Source organism: Symphalangus syndactylus, chromosome 10, assembly GCF_028878055.3.
Source record: "Symphalangus syndactylus isolate Jambi chromosome 10, NHGRI_mSymSyn1-v2.1_pri, whole genome shotgun sequence".
NCBI lineage: Eukaryota > Metazoa > Chordata > Mammalia > Primates > Hylobatidae > Symphalangus > Symphalangus syndactylus.
The window spans coordinates 111,512,019-111,529,782 of record NC_072432.2 but is presented as its reverse complement, the minus strand read 5'-3'; the positions used below and the strand labels follow the sequence as shown (position 1 = coordinate 111,529,782).

At 38.3% G+C, this 17,764-nt stretch overlaps 1 long non-coding RNA gene across 1 annotated transcript in view; it reads right to left on the bottom strand.

Moving 5' to 3' along the window:
* LOC129491356 (uncharacterized) overlaps positions 1 to 17,764 on the bottom strand; it is a 219,412-nt gene that overhangs the window by 37,771 nt on the left and 163,877 nt on the right. The gene's annotated exons all lie outside the window — the stretch shown is intronic.

The following is a 17,764-nucleotide window of genomic DNA, read 5'->3' as shown; positions in this document are numbered from 1 at the left end:
CATATGTTGAAGTCCTGACCCTCAATACCTCAGAGTGTAACCTTATTCGGAAATAAGGTCATTGAGGATGTTGTTCATTAAAATGAGGTCATACTGGAGTAGAATGGGCCCCTTAATCCAATATGACTAGAATTCTTAGAAAAGGGAGAAATTTGGACATGGGCACTCATACAGGGAGAACATGTGAAGGTGAAGACAGAGATGTAGTGATGCGGTAGAAGCCGAGGATGCCAAAGATTGTCAACAAACTACCAGAAGCTAGAAGACAGGCAGGGAATAGGTTCTCCTTCACAACCGACAACCCACACCTTAATCTCGGACTTCTGCCTTCAGTAATGTGAGACAATAAAATTCTGTTGTTTAAGCCACCTCATGTGGTACTTGTTACTGCAGCCCTATCAAAAGAACACATCACCCCTTGGGTTTCCCATGGTGGAGGGACGGGCCATGCAATGCCCTAGAAAAGACCCCTGGGTTTATCCTCTGGATGATAAAACAATTTAAGGGCACAGATGAACAGGGCACAGATGCCACCTTCCTCTCAGGCGTCACAGTGCTCCAGCAGTGTCTGCTGCATGCTCTGCACTTTTTGCAGGGTCAAGTGACACCTCCCAAGGCTTTTGGCTGTTGGCTCTCTGACGCTGCTCACACTGTGGAGCACTGGAGCTTTTTTTTTTTTTGCCTTTAAACAGGAGTGGGAAGCAGTTAGGTAAGGAGAGGAAAGGCTGGCTGATGAACAAACCCCATTATCCTTGCTTTTGTGTTTCTACTGAAGTGTTTTAACTAATGGGCTGTTTAGAGAGAGTTTGCCCTGGTGAAATTAAAAGCAAAAAATGGATTTGAAAGAGTATCCATTTCTTTCTTTATCACTCATTAGTGACTCAGAGCAGTTAAGTCCACAGTTTCCGATTTACTCACAGCCTGTTTAGGCAGAGTCTGTGGCCTTTATTGAATCACAGAGTAGACAAATCACCATCTTCCGGATTAAGGTTAGTTTCCTCCTACTTGGGCTTTTCTGAAATGCGCAGTACCTGCAAACAAGGTACTTTAGCCACTGACTGCCCTCTGTACATTACCTAGGTTTATCTCTGTGCATTAGACTATAGCATTTTTTGTCCTAAATAGTTCTTTTAGAATGATGCTCAATTCTTCCAGAAAAGGGTTTTTTTTTTTCCTAATAACAATAGCAAATGTTTATTGTGTAGTTAAATGTGTTAAGCACAGAGCTCATACCTCACACATGGATTGACGCACTTAATCTTCATTGCATCCATCCCAGGTAGGTGATGTGATTATCTCCATTGCACAGCAGAGAACACTGAGGCACAGAAAAGTTAACTCAGCTGCCCACACACAGCTAATAAGATGTGAGGCATTATCTTCCTGGTCACCTCCAATCTCCAATGGAATGTAGATAACAACAGCTCTGCAAGGAAGGCTCACTTATGACACATTTTACTCCTAAAGGGTCTTTTGTTCCTGGCACCACATAGCCATGATTGGGAAGGGTGTGAACAATGGAAGGCCAAAGGAATGGGATGGTGAGATTTTGTTCTGGAGATAGCCAGATGCAAAGGCTGAATCCAACTGAAAAGATCAAATCAATTCAATGGATTAGGCTCACCAAGCCTAAAGTACCCCATAAAGGGAAGCAATAGTGTCTAGGGCATGGTTCTCAAACTTGAGCATGCATCAGAATCCCTTGGAGGGCCTATATTGAACTCTGGTGCTGGATTCCACTCCAGACTTCCTGATTCAGTAGGTCTTGGGTGGGACCTGAGAAGTTATCTTTCTTATAAATTCCCAGGTAATGCCGATGCTGTTTCTGTGGACCACACTGAAAATTACTGGGCTAGGGGCTAAGAGCAGAGTCTCTTAAAGAGAAGGCAGAACATCAACAAGAGCTAAATTTAAGTCCCAGTGCCACCACTGACCAGCCGTGTGATGCTGGGCAAGATTTAATCTTCTCTGTACTTCTATTTTCTTTAGTAAAAAAATGGGGCTTAAAATTGTACCTTATTTCTCACATTTATTATAAGACATGAACAAGATACTGCATACTAAAATAATTAGCACAAGACCTGGTACTTATTAGCATTCAACAAATGCTAACCACTGCCACCACCACCACCGCCATCATCATCATACTTTTTGTTGTTACACACAGTTTATTCTTACACCTCTCCTCTCATCTCTAACACGCCAGACCTCTTTGTGTTTCTGTGTGAACAATGGATCTTCATAATAGGTCTTATGTCATAGGTCATAATAGGTCAATAGGTCTGTTGTGAGGATTAAATGAGTTACTCTTTATAAAGAATTTAGCACTGTGCCTTATACATAGAGCTCATTATAATTACTTCCTCTTCCTGCTATCAAATGCATTCTACTAATTGTTTTATATACATTATGTTACTTAATCCTCAAAGTAACCTTGAGAGGTAGAAAATGTTATGATCATTTTATAAATGACAAAACTAAAGCATCAGAGGTTAAGTAACTTGCTCAGACTATGCAGTGGTTAATTTAAATACAGATCTGTTTGACCCAGTAAATACTGCACCTTTATTATTTAATAAGAGGCAGTATCTTGCTCAAACTTATAACTAATTTCAGAATGAATTGGGACCTACTGGATTGGGGACTGGGAGTTTTAACAGAAAGCAAGTTTTGATTTAGAAATGTAGGTTTGGAAAAATAGTTTCACTTATTGGTCCACAAAATAGATCAAGGCTTGTTGCCATCATAACCACGTTTACTTCTTAGACAATCAAGGTGACTTCCACCTTGTAAACATTTGCTGAGAAAGAAAGCAGAACAGCTATGAGCTAGGCTCATGCATATTTTCCATGTCACCACCTGAAAAGCATTAATCTTATTCCTGATTCTACACCTCGTTCCCTTGCTGGGTCACCGTCTATCCACACAGCCAGACTTGGGAACGTTGAAATCATAGTTACAATAATTTGAAACTGGCCAATGCAATGTCACAATGTTAGACTCAGATTTCCCTGAAGAAAGAGGCATTTAAAGAAAATCTAGGCACTAGCTTTGAATCTACCTGAGTTAGTTACAAGATGAAAATGATTTTCCTTTCTGTAATTACGCAGGTAGTCCCTAAAGACATTTATTATGTTAAACTGGCACCAAGTGTCAAGGAGTGTTCATAGGTAGCTTTCAAGGTTATAGAGGAAGACCAGATATTTACAGAGGCAGGAGCCACAGGCTTGACCTAGGAGAGGAATGCCTTCCAACTGATGCATGTGGTTAATGTTTCTAGGAAGGAGAAGCCTCTAGCAGTGGAAGATCAAATTTTGATTTACCTGGAGGCAAAAAATAATCATAAACAGGTGCTCTTGAATGTTCAACCATGCTGTCTGAGTTCTTAACCAAATATCTCCTCATCTACCTCAGGCTTCAGTGAGGAGAAGGCAATTTTAATTTTCTTCCCTTTTACCTCTGGCTCCCTTAAAAAATATAAAATAAAATCTTTTAGGATAACAGAACATGTGTACAGAATGTGGTTGTAACTAGAAGTTATCCCATAGCTCTGGCCTGTGACCAGTTTGCCTGGGAGGATTTATTTTAAGCTATTCTTATCTGAATTCGTCTGGCTGTGCCAGCATGGGAGCTAATTCTCTGACAATAAGCCTGCTGGGGTGTGTTTGGGTCTCTGTTTGTTTGTTTTGATGTGCATAAAGACTGCAAAATGGATAGCGGCATCACACTCCTCTGTAAATGAGAGGCGCAGGCTGGCACAACAGGGGAGGCTTGACGATATTTGGGAATCTGGGTAACGAACAAACAAGCACTTCAGAGGAATGTAGGTAGGCACATTCGCTCCCTGCAGGGAAACCCAGAAGCACAGGGTCTCTTGAGATGAATAGGACTACCAGGATTAGAAAATCCCAGCCTGTCAAGATCACGGGGAGACATCCAAAGTCTCTGTGCGGGCAATGAAGTGAGCAGAAATGCTCAGCTCTGAGCTGCAGTTGCTTGAAGGAGCCCCTGACTCGGCATTTTATGCCACTTACACACCCAACTGAGGGGTACTCTTGCTCACAGTCTTCTGCTATCATCCAGTCTTCGCTGGCGATAACAGATTATTAAAGCCTCTGGCTTCAGTTCCTTAACCTCCTCGGTTCCAAACCCTCCAGTCTTTGCCCCTCTTCACCTCAGCCGCAAACCTCACACACCGCCTCTCAAAACTGTTCCACTGCCAGAATGTCACTCACTGGAATTTTTCCCAGCTCCTATTACCTCATGTCCACTGAGCACATGCCTTTTATCTTTTACCAGTGGGCACTACCTCTTTTCCATTCCATTACCATCGTTCTGATAAAACTTCTCTCAATAGAGCCTAGACCTTCTTGCTTCCTTGATGTTGCCAGAACTCCATTCTTGGGAATACTGTGGTCTGTGAAATACTAGGAGGTCAAGATGTTGATGTTGGGGTGACGGGGTCTACTGCACAGTCATGCTGTTTGACTTCAGGTGGCCCTTTAGCCTATGCCAACATATTTGTGTTGCTCTCTAATTGACTGTCAAATTCCCCCATGGTTCTTGTTCCAAATGTTTCATTTCTCCCTAATACTGCCACCTTAGCCCTGGATCTCCATTTGAGAGAAATATCGTGATGGTTAAGTTCACCCCGAAGACTGAGGGCATGCAATAGCTAAGCATCCTCACTTTCTTTTCTCTTCACCTCAAGATCCCTCTACCCTTAGCTTCTCTGCCCTCAGAGGAAGAGATACTTCTCCTTTCTGCCAAGAGTCATTCAACCTTATCCTATAGTTGGATCTTATTCCTTATAACTTCAACGATTATTTAATCTCATCTTCCATCCTTCTTTCTGTTATGTCAAACTCTTCTTGCCAATAAACATGCTCAGATCTTCTCTATATTTAAAAGTAAAACCTTTCCTTGACCCTGCAACCATCTTAAATTACTAATTGATCCCTATCTTTCTTTAACAACCACATTTAGTAAAGAGGTATTTCAAGACATGTGTACACCCTAACTTTATTTTATTATTTTGCTTTTTGGCATCTGAATTCTGTTTCTCACTCAATAAAAACTGTTTGTTCCAAGATTACCAATGAAAATGCCAAACCCAATGTCTGCTGCTCCCTTGGTTTCTGTAGCTTTCCACCATCCTGGTTCTTTTGTCTTTTTAGCTGGTTTTTCATCTATCTTCTAAACATTTAATATTGTTTTACCCTCTCAGTGCTTCTCTCATCTCTATGCTCACTGTCAGCAATCTCACCTGCTTTCCTGGCTCCAGATGCTATCACCAAGCAGAGAACTCCCCAGATCAGCTCTAGCCTCTCTTTCAAATTCTACCCTATAAATCCAACTGTTAGCTGGATCTCTGAGGAATAACACTAGTAATGATAATATCCACAAGTTATTCAGCACATACTATGTTCCAGACACAGTACTAAGTTAAATTATCTTGTTTAATTTCTTCCACAACTCTACAAGTAGATGTTATTGTGCACTCTTTACAGAGAAAAACATCAGGGCTCAGGGGGATTAATTAACTTGCTCAAGATTATATATTGTATGGCAAAGGACTAGTACATGAATCTGACCCTGGAAAGAGCATTAGTCTAAGGGTGAGAGGATCTGAAATCAGAGTCCTGGCTTTGACACTAACTGGGTTTGAGTTTTGAATGGATCATTTAGCCTTACTGGGCCATGGCTCTCTTATCCATATGATGACGGTAAAAAAATCCTACTGGTGTTACTCAACTCTAAACGTGCAAATTCTTACAGTTCTACTATTGCAATGTATTTCTATGACATCTGAACTCCAACAAGATTAAAATCAGTTACTTGATCATACAAGTTCAAATCTATTGTACTCCCTTTGGGCATAATCATTTCAGAATGTCTGGCAAGTGCCCCTACAAGAGTTTCTTTCCTTGATGGGTGTAGGATGTGCTGTCCCAAGACCATTATTACAATAGAAATAGCAGCTGTTTGTACAAGATGATCACTGTACCAACCAACTGCAAATAGTGAGTTTGGAACATATTAAAAAAGGTCTGCAGTGAGCTAAGATTGCGCCACTGCACTCCAGCCTGGGCGACAGAGTTAGACACTGTTTCAAAAAAAAAAAAAAAAGTCTTTGAACTTGGTAATAGGGCCTTATAAAAGGTCATTTTAAAAATCCAGTGGTTTCAAAAAATGTTACTTTCAAGTTGGTCTGTGAAATATCCTGGATGACAAAATGAAAAAATACATGAAATCATCCTGAACAAATCACTATGTAACCAATTAGGACCTCCTAAATCAAATGTCTGTAATTTTTTTAAACTTCTACTTTTTTTCTTTACAAAAGTAATAGAAATGACATAAAAAGTATATAAACTAAGATAAGAAAAAGAAAAAAAATCATTCATAAGCCCCAGTCCCTGGAACATCCACTGTTAACATTTTTGTGTATAATTTTCTAGCCTTTTTTTTCCTACATGTGCTTTTTTTTTTTTTTTTTGACAGAGTTTCACTCCGTCACCCTGGCTGGAGTGCAGTGGCATGATCTCGGCTCACTGCAACCTCCATCTCCTGGGTTCAAGCGATTCTCCTGCCATAGACTCCCAAGTAGCTGAGATTACAGGTGTGTACCACCACACCCATCTAATTTTGTATTTTTAGGAGAGACGGGGTTTCACCATGTTTGCCAGGCTGGCCTCAAACTCCTGACCTCAGGTAATCTGCCCGCTTCAGCCTCCCAAAGTACTAGGATTACAGGGGCAAACCACCATGTCTGGCCTACATGTACTTTTAAAAAGCAGTGGAATCCTTTTCTAAATACTGTTTTTGATTGGATTTTTTTATTTTAAAGTACATCTTGAATATCTTTCTATAGTATTATGTATTTTTTCTTCAACTTCTTTTTTAAATGAATGGATGCACAATAATCTGGAGTCAGGATGTTCCATCATGTATTTAGCCTATCTTTTAATATTGGCTATTTAGGTTACTGCCAAATTTTTACTTTCAAAACAATGCTCATTGAACAGTCATATAATTAAGCCTTTGCACAAATTCTTAAATATTTCGAATAGATTTATAAATATGGAATTGGAAAGTTAAAGGGTATGCAATTTAAAAAAAATTTGATATATTATTACCAAGCTGTTTCCGAAAAGGTTGTACTAATACATTGTCTACCAGCAATATAGGAGATTTTCTGCTTTCTTCCAATTTCACCAGTGCATCATATTATTTTTTCAATTTTTGCCAAATTGCGAGTTGTTTTAATTTGTATCAGATAAAATGCATATCAAATATTGTGTCCAAATTGATATTAATTGGACAACTGTAACTGATAACTATATAGTTATAAGTAAATTGGACACTATATATAAAGTGCTGTCTATAACAAGAAAAATTTATTAGTGTTATTGATAGCACTTAGTACTAAGAGTTTATTAGTGCTATCAATAACAAAGGTTATCAGTAGATTATTTTTCTTGTTATAGAGAGCATATATATGTGTGTGTGTGTGTGTGTGTGTGTGTGCAGTGCGTGTGTATGTCTGTGTGGTTCTCTGTAAAAGGCAAAATAGCTCAAGAAAAGAGAAAAGCAACTCCAAAAGTGTTACGGATATGGAGTAAAATGTATTTCTTGAAGCAGTTGGTGTAAACAACTGTGCCAGAACTGGTTGTACAAAATCAAAGGAAAGAATAGACCAAAACAAACAAAAACAAAACACAAAAAAGTCCTGATGAAATAGACTTTAAAGGAAAAAATGAATTGATCATAGGAGAAACTATTACTCTTGGGGGAAAGTATTTTCTTGTGATTCTATGAGAAATAGAAAGGTAGTCACATTACACATGATAATAGTTAATGCAAAGAAGACTGTGACACAGGATGCAAGAACTGGTTCACACATTATGCTAGAATAAAGCATCATCCAAAATGTTACAAGGCTTAAGCCTTGTAACATGAAATTTTTTTATGTACCAAGAAAACTCTTGGGTATATCATTGGGAAAACATCCAGCAGCCCAGTTAATAGAATGAACAACTCACTTATCATTTAGTCCTCAACAGCCAAAAGGTTTAGACCTGATAATCTTGGCTCTCACTAAAAAGGAGGCAGAACAGTGGGGTGTGAAAGGTTTCTAAGACTGGGGTTTACATCCTAGTGCCATCAATTCCTAGCTGTGTGACCTCCATTGGGTAAATTGTCCAGAGCCTCAGTTTCCACTTTGGTGAAATAGGGGTAATACTATTATCTCACTTACCTCAAAGCGTTGTCATAAGGCTCAAGTAGGATGACGAATGTGAAAAAGATCTTTGTAAACAGTTAGGACTGGGGACTACAAAGTTAATTATGGTAGGATATTGAAATCCATAAATCTCACATGACTAAGTTGAAAAGACATCCATAATATTTTCCAAATCCAAAATGTTAGTCACATTCTTAAATCCCCAAATCTAGAAAGGCTGTAGGGTCTAGTTTTGCAAACTATTTTGATAACTATCAAGATCAAATAAATGTATGTCTTTCTGTGGTCTGGGAAGCCTAACTCTCTTAATCTTGTCTTGGCAAACCCGTATCACAATTTGAAAAACATGTTGTCTCCAACCCATCTGACTCTGTCTCCAGTGTTATATTACGTTCTACAACCCGCCAGGTGCTCGGCCTAAAACTCCAGAGTCTTTTGATGTTTGTCACTTTCATCTCCTCCCTCTCTATCAAATTAACTCAGGAAAAAAAATCCTTTCAAGAAGATATATATATATATATATATATATATATATATATATATATTTCTTAAAACTACACTATCAAAACTATAAAATTAGTCCTCAAAACTTAAAGTTAAAATAAAGTTATAACTTAAGTAGGTGAGTAGGTATCTTGATTGCTGTATTTTTATTCTGAATTATTATTTGCTATACAATTTGTTTATTACTTTGCAAAACACAAAAATAACTTCCAACATGAGTTTTCTTCTCCCACATGCAAATTAAATACTTGCTATTGGAATTATACATTGGTTGGTTGAAATTGGCTAGCCTTTCTTATCAGTGGTCAGTGCTTCCTGCCTCAGAATTGACAATTATCATGTCTCCTGCTCACCCTGAGAATTTTAACAAGTACCTATTAGCACATCTGAAGGGCTATTGCCTATCACTTCTCGGTAGTTGATATATCTTCGTTGAATGGCTGCACTATCAAAATACTGTCTGTGACTCTTTGTTCTAAAGAGGTTATTTCATGTAAGACAAGAAAGAAGCCAGATCTATTCATTTATCTAGTGTTTACTGTGTGCCAGGTACTCTTATAGGTACTGGAATATGGCATTGAACCAGTCTTCTTGCTGTCATGGCCTTTGCATTCTAGTGAAGGAGACTTATTGAAAACAAATGAATCAATGCCCCTCTAATGGCACAGGGTGATAAGTACTGTGATGGTTACATTTTATGTGACAATTTGGCTAGGCAATGATGCCCAGTTATTTGGCCAAACAGTAGTCTAGATATTGATATGAAGAAATTTGATAAATATGATTAATATCTTCAATTGGTTGTTTATAAATAAAGGATTTACATTTGATTATGTGAGCGGGCTTCATTCAATTAGTTGAAGGTGTTAAGAACAAAAACTGAGGTGTTGCCAGAAGAAAAAGGAACTCTGTCTTAAGACCATAACACAGAAATCCCCTGAGTGTACAGCCTACCAGCCTTCCTTACAAATTGCAAACTTGTCAAACCCCTCAATTACATAAGCCAATTTCCTAAAATAAATTTATATATTCATACCTAGATTTATTCTACTGGTTTCCTGTCTCCAGAACACCTGACTGTTACAAGCACTATGAGAAAAATGAAGCAGGTGAAATGGGGAGACCATGTGGAAATCAGGGGGAGACAGCTTTGAAAGGTTGTTGAGGGAAGGCTCCATGGGGAACTGACATTTCAACAGAAGCCCGAATCAAGTGATGGAATGAGCTAGGCAAAGAAACAGAGAGAAGATATTCCAGCCTAAAGGAATAGTAAGTGCAACGGCACTGAGGTGGAACTAATCTCAGTGTGTCTGAAGAACAAGAAGTGAGACTGGGTAGAGCAGAGTAAATGGGGAGAGGAGTGACAGGCGATGAGTTTAGGGAAATGGACAGGGGAAAATCTCGTAGGGTGTAGTAGATATAAATGTGATAAGAAAGCACTGGAGAGTTTTGATCAGGGAAGCAATACAATCTGATACACATTATGAAATAATTGCCACTCCAGCTGCTGTGTAGAGAGCTGACTAACAATGAGAAATGGAAGAGCAGAGAGATCAGTTAAGAGACCTTGCAAGCCAGCTGTGAGATAATGACGGCTTGGATGAGGGTGAAAGGAATGGAGGTATTGAGAAGTGTTCAGATTTGGGATATATTTTGAAGGTAAAACTGATATCACCTTACGCTTTCCTATCTCTTTAATAGGGAATATGGTTAAAAAAAAGAGAATCAAGAATGATACCCTAGTTGTAGCCCAAGCATCTCAACATAAACGATGCCACCAAAGAGATGGGAAGCCTAAGATTTAGTAAGTTTTGGAGTAATAGAGAACTCAAGAATTCTGTTGCGAACATGACCCATTTGAAAGATCTACTGGATAGTTAAGTGGAGGTGTCATGTAGACAGTTATCTATCCTGAAAAATTGCCCAACTCAAAATATTTTTGAGAGTTTAAATCATGGTAATCCATTCTGCATCTTGGACATCAGCTATGCACCAGTGATCAGCAAGTGGGCGTATTGTTTATAGATTGCTCTCAATAGTCTCAATCTGATAGAATGTTTACTTAAAGGTGGTTGCTCTCTTTATTAGCTATCTAAATACTGAAACAGGTAGTTTAGGAAAATGGATAAATTTTCATTACTTTTTTCCCAAAACAAATTTTTTAGGGGTTTTCACATATCCTTTTAATGTGATAAAATTCCAATCTGATATAATCAAAGTGCAGTTATTAAACAAACAGTCATTAGGTAAAAAGAGAAGAGGCAATATCTATTAATTTGTTAATCCCTGATAGATCCAGTTAATGTATATACATATCCCTAAGCAGGTGATTCTAAAATTTCTATAAAGTAATATTAGACCTAGATTCCAGTGGAATATGATTATAATTGATTCAAAAGAAGATATGCTGCTAAAGTGTTAGCCAAATGTAAGTTTCAGTCATAAGCTAGATCCTGCTTCACTTAAGCTATACATTCCTTTACAAATATTGGTCCCATGAAAATTTCCAGTAAAGCAAGCTGCCTACCTAATTGATAGAGCTTTAAGTTCAAGAAAAAGTTGCGATTTAATCCCCCAAATCACCGTAAGTTGTCCTTTACATGTTCTTAGGAAACAGGACCTGTATCAAGCACTTCCATTTCTGTCATGCTTGCTCTGGACAAAGGGTCATCATCTGAGCTTGTCACATGAAATCCAGCCAATTCCATCATACTTTGCAAGAGTCCAGATCTCTCTCACTGCCGACGCCTTTGGAGCCACAAAGTGACAGTCAGCCGGGCTGTTATGTATGCCCAACACATGGCAAACCTGGAAATAAACGCTATGAAAAAGGCCACAGGGCCATAATAGAGTTGTTATTAGAGCCGAGATGAGTGCTGCAAAATGACTGAACATTCACTATCTAGAGAGGAACAGAAATTTCAGAGACTGTTTTGGGGTAGATGACTGATGGAGTTGGCTAGTTTCAACTTCCATTTCTGCAACTGACACACAGAAACAGAAAAAGCTGAATGTATTCTAATGCCTTAAAAAAAAAAAGAAAATCCAAACAAACCATGAGTGGGGCTAGTTTACAGTCATCAAATGGTGACTTTCATTTGATTTGGAATGATTTGGAATGCTTTTCTGATGTGTTCTATCTTTCCTATAAGGAATTGAGAGCTTATTATACTCAGAAATCTGAGAGCCAGATAAAAGAGAGATCTTGCCTCAACTTCTCTGACAAGGAGATAGGAAGGAATAGTGTAGGCCTAAAACTTTAGGGCTCAGATCCTGCAAAAAGTCATCACTCTTCATCTATTCAACTTCCTGTCTTCGTAAGTATTAATTTTGAAAAGAATGCGTAAGTTGAAGCTTTTCTTTAAGACTGACTATACTTTGTCAAATGAAGGAAAATGCTTTTAGCCAAAAAATCTATTCTTTCTCATAAGGCACTCTTCATAATGGCTTTTTAAATTCAATGTAATTTGTTTTTGGAGTACAAACAGGTTCTGCTGCTCAATTGGTAATTCCGGATTCGTTTTCAAAATAAACTAAAGACATATTCGTGATCACCACACGTTACTGAATGTCTATCCAAACATCTAACACAAAAGTTTTGAAAAGTTAATTTTCTGACCATTCCTCTGGTGTCATTCTTAATTCTGTCACCTTGACATCATGTTGACTCCTTCAGGAAGCAGTGTTAAGAAGAGTGAAAATGTGTCATCAGGCACATTGTGGGTGAATGTACTACTCTGAAGGCATTAAACTTTTATGGATGTGTTTATGTATTATACATGTACAAGTCAGCAAGTCTGTATTAGAAATAATTTGCAGAAGCAATAAATTAATGCTATATTACTAATGTTAGTTTACATGTTCATCAAATGGCTCCATGTTTGCGACCAAAATCTCCCTCCACATGAGCTATCCAGCCTGCTCCTGCCCTGAAGCTGGCATGTGCCCTTTTCAGCTCTGAAAAACCTCAATTTGCATAAAGATCCTCAGCCATCTGAATTAGCTTTGTTTTTGTGTGGAACTGTAAAGGTTGAGTGGTAAGGGCTTAAAGAATCCTCTTAAATAATTAAATGGAGTAAACAAAGTAACATCTTGAAGAGTGAAATTTTTTTTTCCTCCCCTTGGGAGAAAAATAGCAAATTCCTTAAGATAATACATTAGATTGAAAGGGGCAAACATTTTTAATGAATAGAGTAGGGTTTGGAGGAGTGTTGAAGAAGCAATGCAGGTTTTTGGCTAGCTACTTCTGGTGCCAGAGATGGTTTTTGGGGTCTTCTTTATCAATGTGGCGGCAACATCTGTGAAAAGTGAAGATTTAAAAAACAACATTGCAGGCTGTTACAGAGGATACTAAAGATGCATCACTAATGACATAGAAGGGTGTGTGTGTCTACATAGGAGAAAATGGAGTTACCTCTCTCAAAAGTGTTTCATGAAAGAACAAAGACGACTGTAGGACATAAGGGATTTTTTGAGGTATCATACTGTTCTGCCCACCAGCTGATGATGAAGCTATAGATAATTTTCAAAAAAGACAAAAATTAACAAAAAGTGAAAACAGGAACATTTTCTGATACTATTGATAACTTAAAATGTAAAGATACTTATGTGAAACTGAATTTTATTTTCCAAGGGATAAAGGAGAAATGTAGACTTCCAGAGCAGGTTCATTTTTGCTATCGGAAGTATAACTGAATAAGGCAGCCTCAAATGAAAGCTAGAGCCAAAGGTTTTCTTCATTCCTTTCTAGTGTGTCCATAACTCTCCTGGAATCTGTGAGCTTGCAAGACAATCTAGCACACATTTGAGCTTTCAAGATACAGGGCACATCCAGACTCGATGTGGTGTTAGTAGCTCCTGTCATGATTAAATTCCTTTGCACAGTGGCTTCAAACTACCTGTCCATCAATTGCTTTCTCTGTTATTTGGTTCCCCTTATTTCTTAATTTTCTGAATGTCAGAACTTAGCTAAACAAAATGAAATACAACTTTCTACATGTAACCCTTTTACTTCCTCATTTCCACATGGCAACATATCTTCTTACTCCAAACACTGCAGTCTTTAAAATTCTACTCAAAACCTCTTTCTTCTATAAGCTTCATTCAATTTCTTTTCATTTATTGTAGTGTCCTTGCAGAATTCATTCATTCATTCATAAAACTTTTTTGGAGCACTTACTATACATAAGGCAAAAAAAAAAATAGGATCAGAGACTACAGAGATGAACAAGTTGCATTCTCTACTCTCAAAGAATAAATCGTCCAACTGTCTAGACGGGCAATAGACTGTGGCAACTGCAGTGAGAGAAATGTCTAGGAACAGGGGAATGCACCTGAGGGGGTGTCAGTAGAGAGAGAGGCTAACGCGGGAGTTTCCTGAAAGATACGATGTCTGTGATGAGTCTTAGAAGATGAGTAGAAGTCAGCCAGGCTGGGCATCCCAAGTATGAAGGGTAGTACCAAGCCTGAAAACAGTATACTAGAACTTCTCTTCACATTGACGCTTTTGTTGCCTAAGTGTTCACAATAGTCTGTCTTGATTCCACCTTCATGCTGACTTCAGACCATCTGAGGGAGGAATTAAGTGAGATAATGTGTTTATCACAAAGTGGTGGGAGATGGCGTCTAGAATTCTTATTATGATTATTAAACCTGGTTTCTGCTTTATCTCTTATTTTCCTGAAGTACCATTAAAGTGCTCTAAGTACCCAAATCTTGCTATTGGTTTCTTTACTCCTCTCTTGTTACTCTGGTAGCAGGCAGGGCAGACTTCGGCTACCAAAGTGAGAATGAGGACTCAAGGAGGAAGTGAAAGATGGTCACAGAATCAAAAAGCGTCCCCAGACTTCCTGTTGGGAGCTCTCTGCTAATGTCCCCAGGGTGTTGACAGTAACTGTTCTGGGGGATGAGGCGAGGGAGGGGTGCAGTGGGCTGTAGAAAGACACAGCAGCTGGCTTCATTACTACATCCCTAACAAAGGGTCTCTATAAATCAGACAGGAGGGAAGTGTATGTTTGGCAGGGGGAGGGAAGTTGGTGGGTGCTTGCTCTTTGGCAAATGGTTTAGAACTCATTGGGGCTTACAACCATAATCTAGTGATTTGGGAGCCATGGACAAAATCTTTTCTTTTCTAAGCATTATACTAACAGTGAATATAGGTTTTGTTTTCTGGTTTAAATGTGAAGCAAAAAGACACATGATATGATTTTTAAGTAATATGTTCTTAAGTCTATTTCGTTTTAAGTAACTGATCTTCACCAAAAATGCATCATTAAAACTGGTGGTAAATATATGTATACAATTTTTAATATAAATCTGCCTCTCAATCAGTTTCCACATCGCCTGTACATTTATATCAGATCTCAGAAGCCCACTGAACATTAGCAAGAGAAGTGTGAAAAGACAGAAATAGTATCCAGTCCTTGCAGAATGTCTCATTTAGTGGAGTGGGGAAGCTGAGGGGAAGAAATAGTAGTAATATTTTTTGTGTGTGGCCCCATTACTTTTTCAAAGCATTTTCCACCTTTAATTTAGTTGTGACTTCCAGCTGTTTTTGACAGATGGGAACACAAAAACAAGTAGCAGCCAATCAAGTGACATCCAAGCCACATTTCCTATAGCTGCTGTATCCTAGGCTTAATCTTTGCTTTCCTCTGCCAAATCCCTCTGCTTCCTTCACAATGAATGCAAGTCTCTGATCACACCTCAAAATAGCCAGCACATTCCTCAGCCTAGCTTTGTGACCAACATCAGGCACCCAGAAAAACTCTAGGCAGAAGTCACGAATTCCACAGCCCACTGGGACCAGAGAGGTGATTTAAGAGAGGACAGTGGGCAGGGTGGAAGACAGCATGAAGAGGTGGGAACCCAAGAGAATGCAGGCCCCCCTGAAATACAGTGCTGTGATGGAGTGGACTTCAGAGGGCCAGTTATACATATCTCTTCCCGAAGCTCTTTTTGGTGTCCTCATCTTGGTAAGTCAAAATTGACCATTTACACCACAGGAATTGTCAAACATTGCAAATCAGGGCTTCCACTCCACTCCCAGAGAGTTGGTTATTAAACATTTCCTTGCACACCAATGAGTAAGAGCATTCAAATCCAATTCTTAATTACTGGTGTATGAGCCAAACAAAACTCATTTGCTCCTGTGTCTGCCCCAAGGCTCCAGGTTTGAGACCTCTGCTCTAGGGGTTAGGCTGTCTTTGGCACAGTGACAAATTTGAATCTTTGTTGGTTCTCCTACTCTTTCCTTCTTTTCTCCCCTCCCCTCAACTTTCTGACATCTGAAGGAAAAGACCAATAAAGTAGCTCTACAAAATTATTATAAAGGAAACAATCTAGAGGAAAGAATACAACTTGCCAAGAGGTGTTTGGATAACTTCAGTCTGAGTTACCTTCCCTCGGTTGAAACTCTTCGGACCACCTCTATTGTTAACACCTGTGAAATTGTTCAGTCAAACAAACCTACAAGCCCTCTCTGTCTCTGGAATGTGTAGTCTGTTATATTTCTTGTCAATGAGGCAGCACATAATTCATTTAGAGGGCCATGTGAAGTGTTCGTAAATAACAAATTAAGATTTAGTTCAAATATCCCTGATGGGGTCTTGGTGTGCTTACCAGGTTTATGGATCTGTTTCATGGGGATGCACTTTACAAAGTTGCATTTGTGGGTTGTTTATTCAGTTAATAAAGGTGTACATTATATATTTGTCATAGATATGAATGGAAGAAAGGGAAATAATCACTGGAAAAAGCTGTTTCAGATTTTTGCAAGTTGAAGTACTGTGTTAAAGAAAATGGAATAATATGACAAGTATTAGATTCTTCATTAGATAAAATAAAAATAATCAAAAGTATTATTTTATTGTTTTTCTTTTTATGAAATGATTTTCAACCAACATTGGAAAAGCTTGGTAAACAAAACTCGTGGACTGTCTAAAATCAGGTTCTTACGCTGGGGTTCACAGACCCAGGATGTCTGTGAACTTGAATGTAAAAACAATTACAACATTATTTTCACTCACTTCCAACTGAAATTTAGCATATCCTTCCATTATGAATAGAGTCAACAACCTATGGGACTGTTAGCAGTACCTGTCTGTCACTAATAGAAATCACAGATTTTTTTTTCTATGAAATTACAGTTGTTGTAGATATCTGAAAACATTCTTTATACTCTTCATTTCTTCAAAATTATAGTAATTATTAGATCCACTGCAAGGTTTTATTTTTTAAAAGCACATACATTATTACATCACACATTTGACTTTTATATATTTTGATAACTATGATTCCATATAATTGGTTTCCTTTGTAATCCCTATACATTCTATTTTATTCACTTAAAAATATTTTCCTGAGAAACGGTCCACAGACTTCACCAGATTGCCAAAGAGGGTAGGATCCATAGCACTAAAAAGACTTAAGAACCCCTGTTCTAAAATTGGCCCTAAATTTCATTTATTAATTTACTCAACAACAATCAATAACATTTAAGTGCCTTCAAATGCCCTGCAGTGTTCAATGAACTAGGGATATAAGAACGGACGAGACAAAATTTCTACCTCAAGGACCTTATATTATATAGAAGATAATTTATTTTCCCAAAAAGGGTAATTCTTTAAACATTTAATCTCAAAAGCAACAAGAACAAAAACTCACAAGTAGCACTGTCCAAAACGCGGTCCATGAAACAGCAACTTGGGCATTGTCTGGGGTTTTGTTAGAAATGTAGAATTTCAGGCCCCAACCCAGAATCTGTATTTTAATAAGATCTCCAGAAATTAGAAAATTTGAGATGTGCTGGCCTAGACTTTAGTCATTCATACTACCATCCTTACCACTTCCTTCTTCCCATTTGGCCTGAACAATGATCTAAAACAATGACAAAGTCCCAAGGAATCAGGAGACCACTAATAAAGTCAAGTGTAGACCAAACTGATTTCTCCAAGGCTTGTGAAAGAGAGCATGGCTCTTTTGAGAATTCTATTTCTAGCAGTACCGAAGAGTACA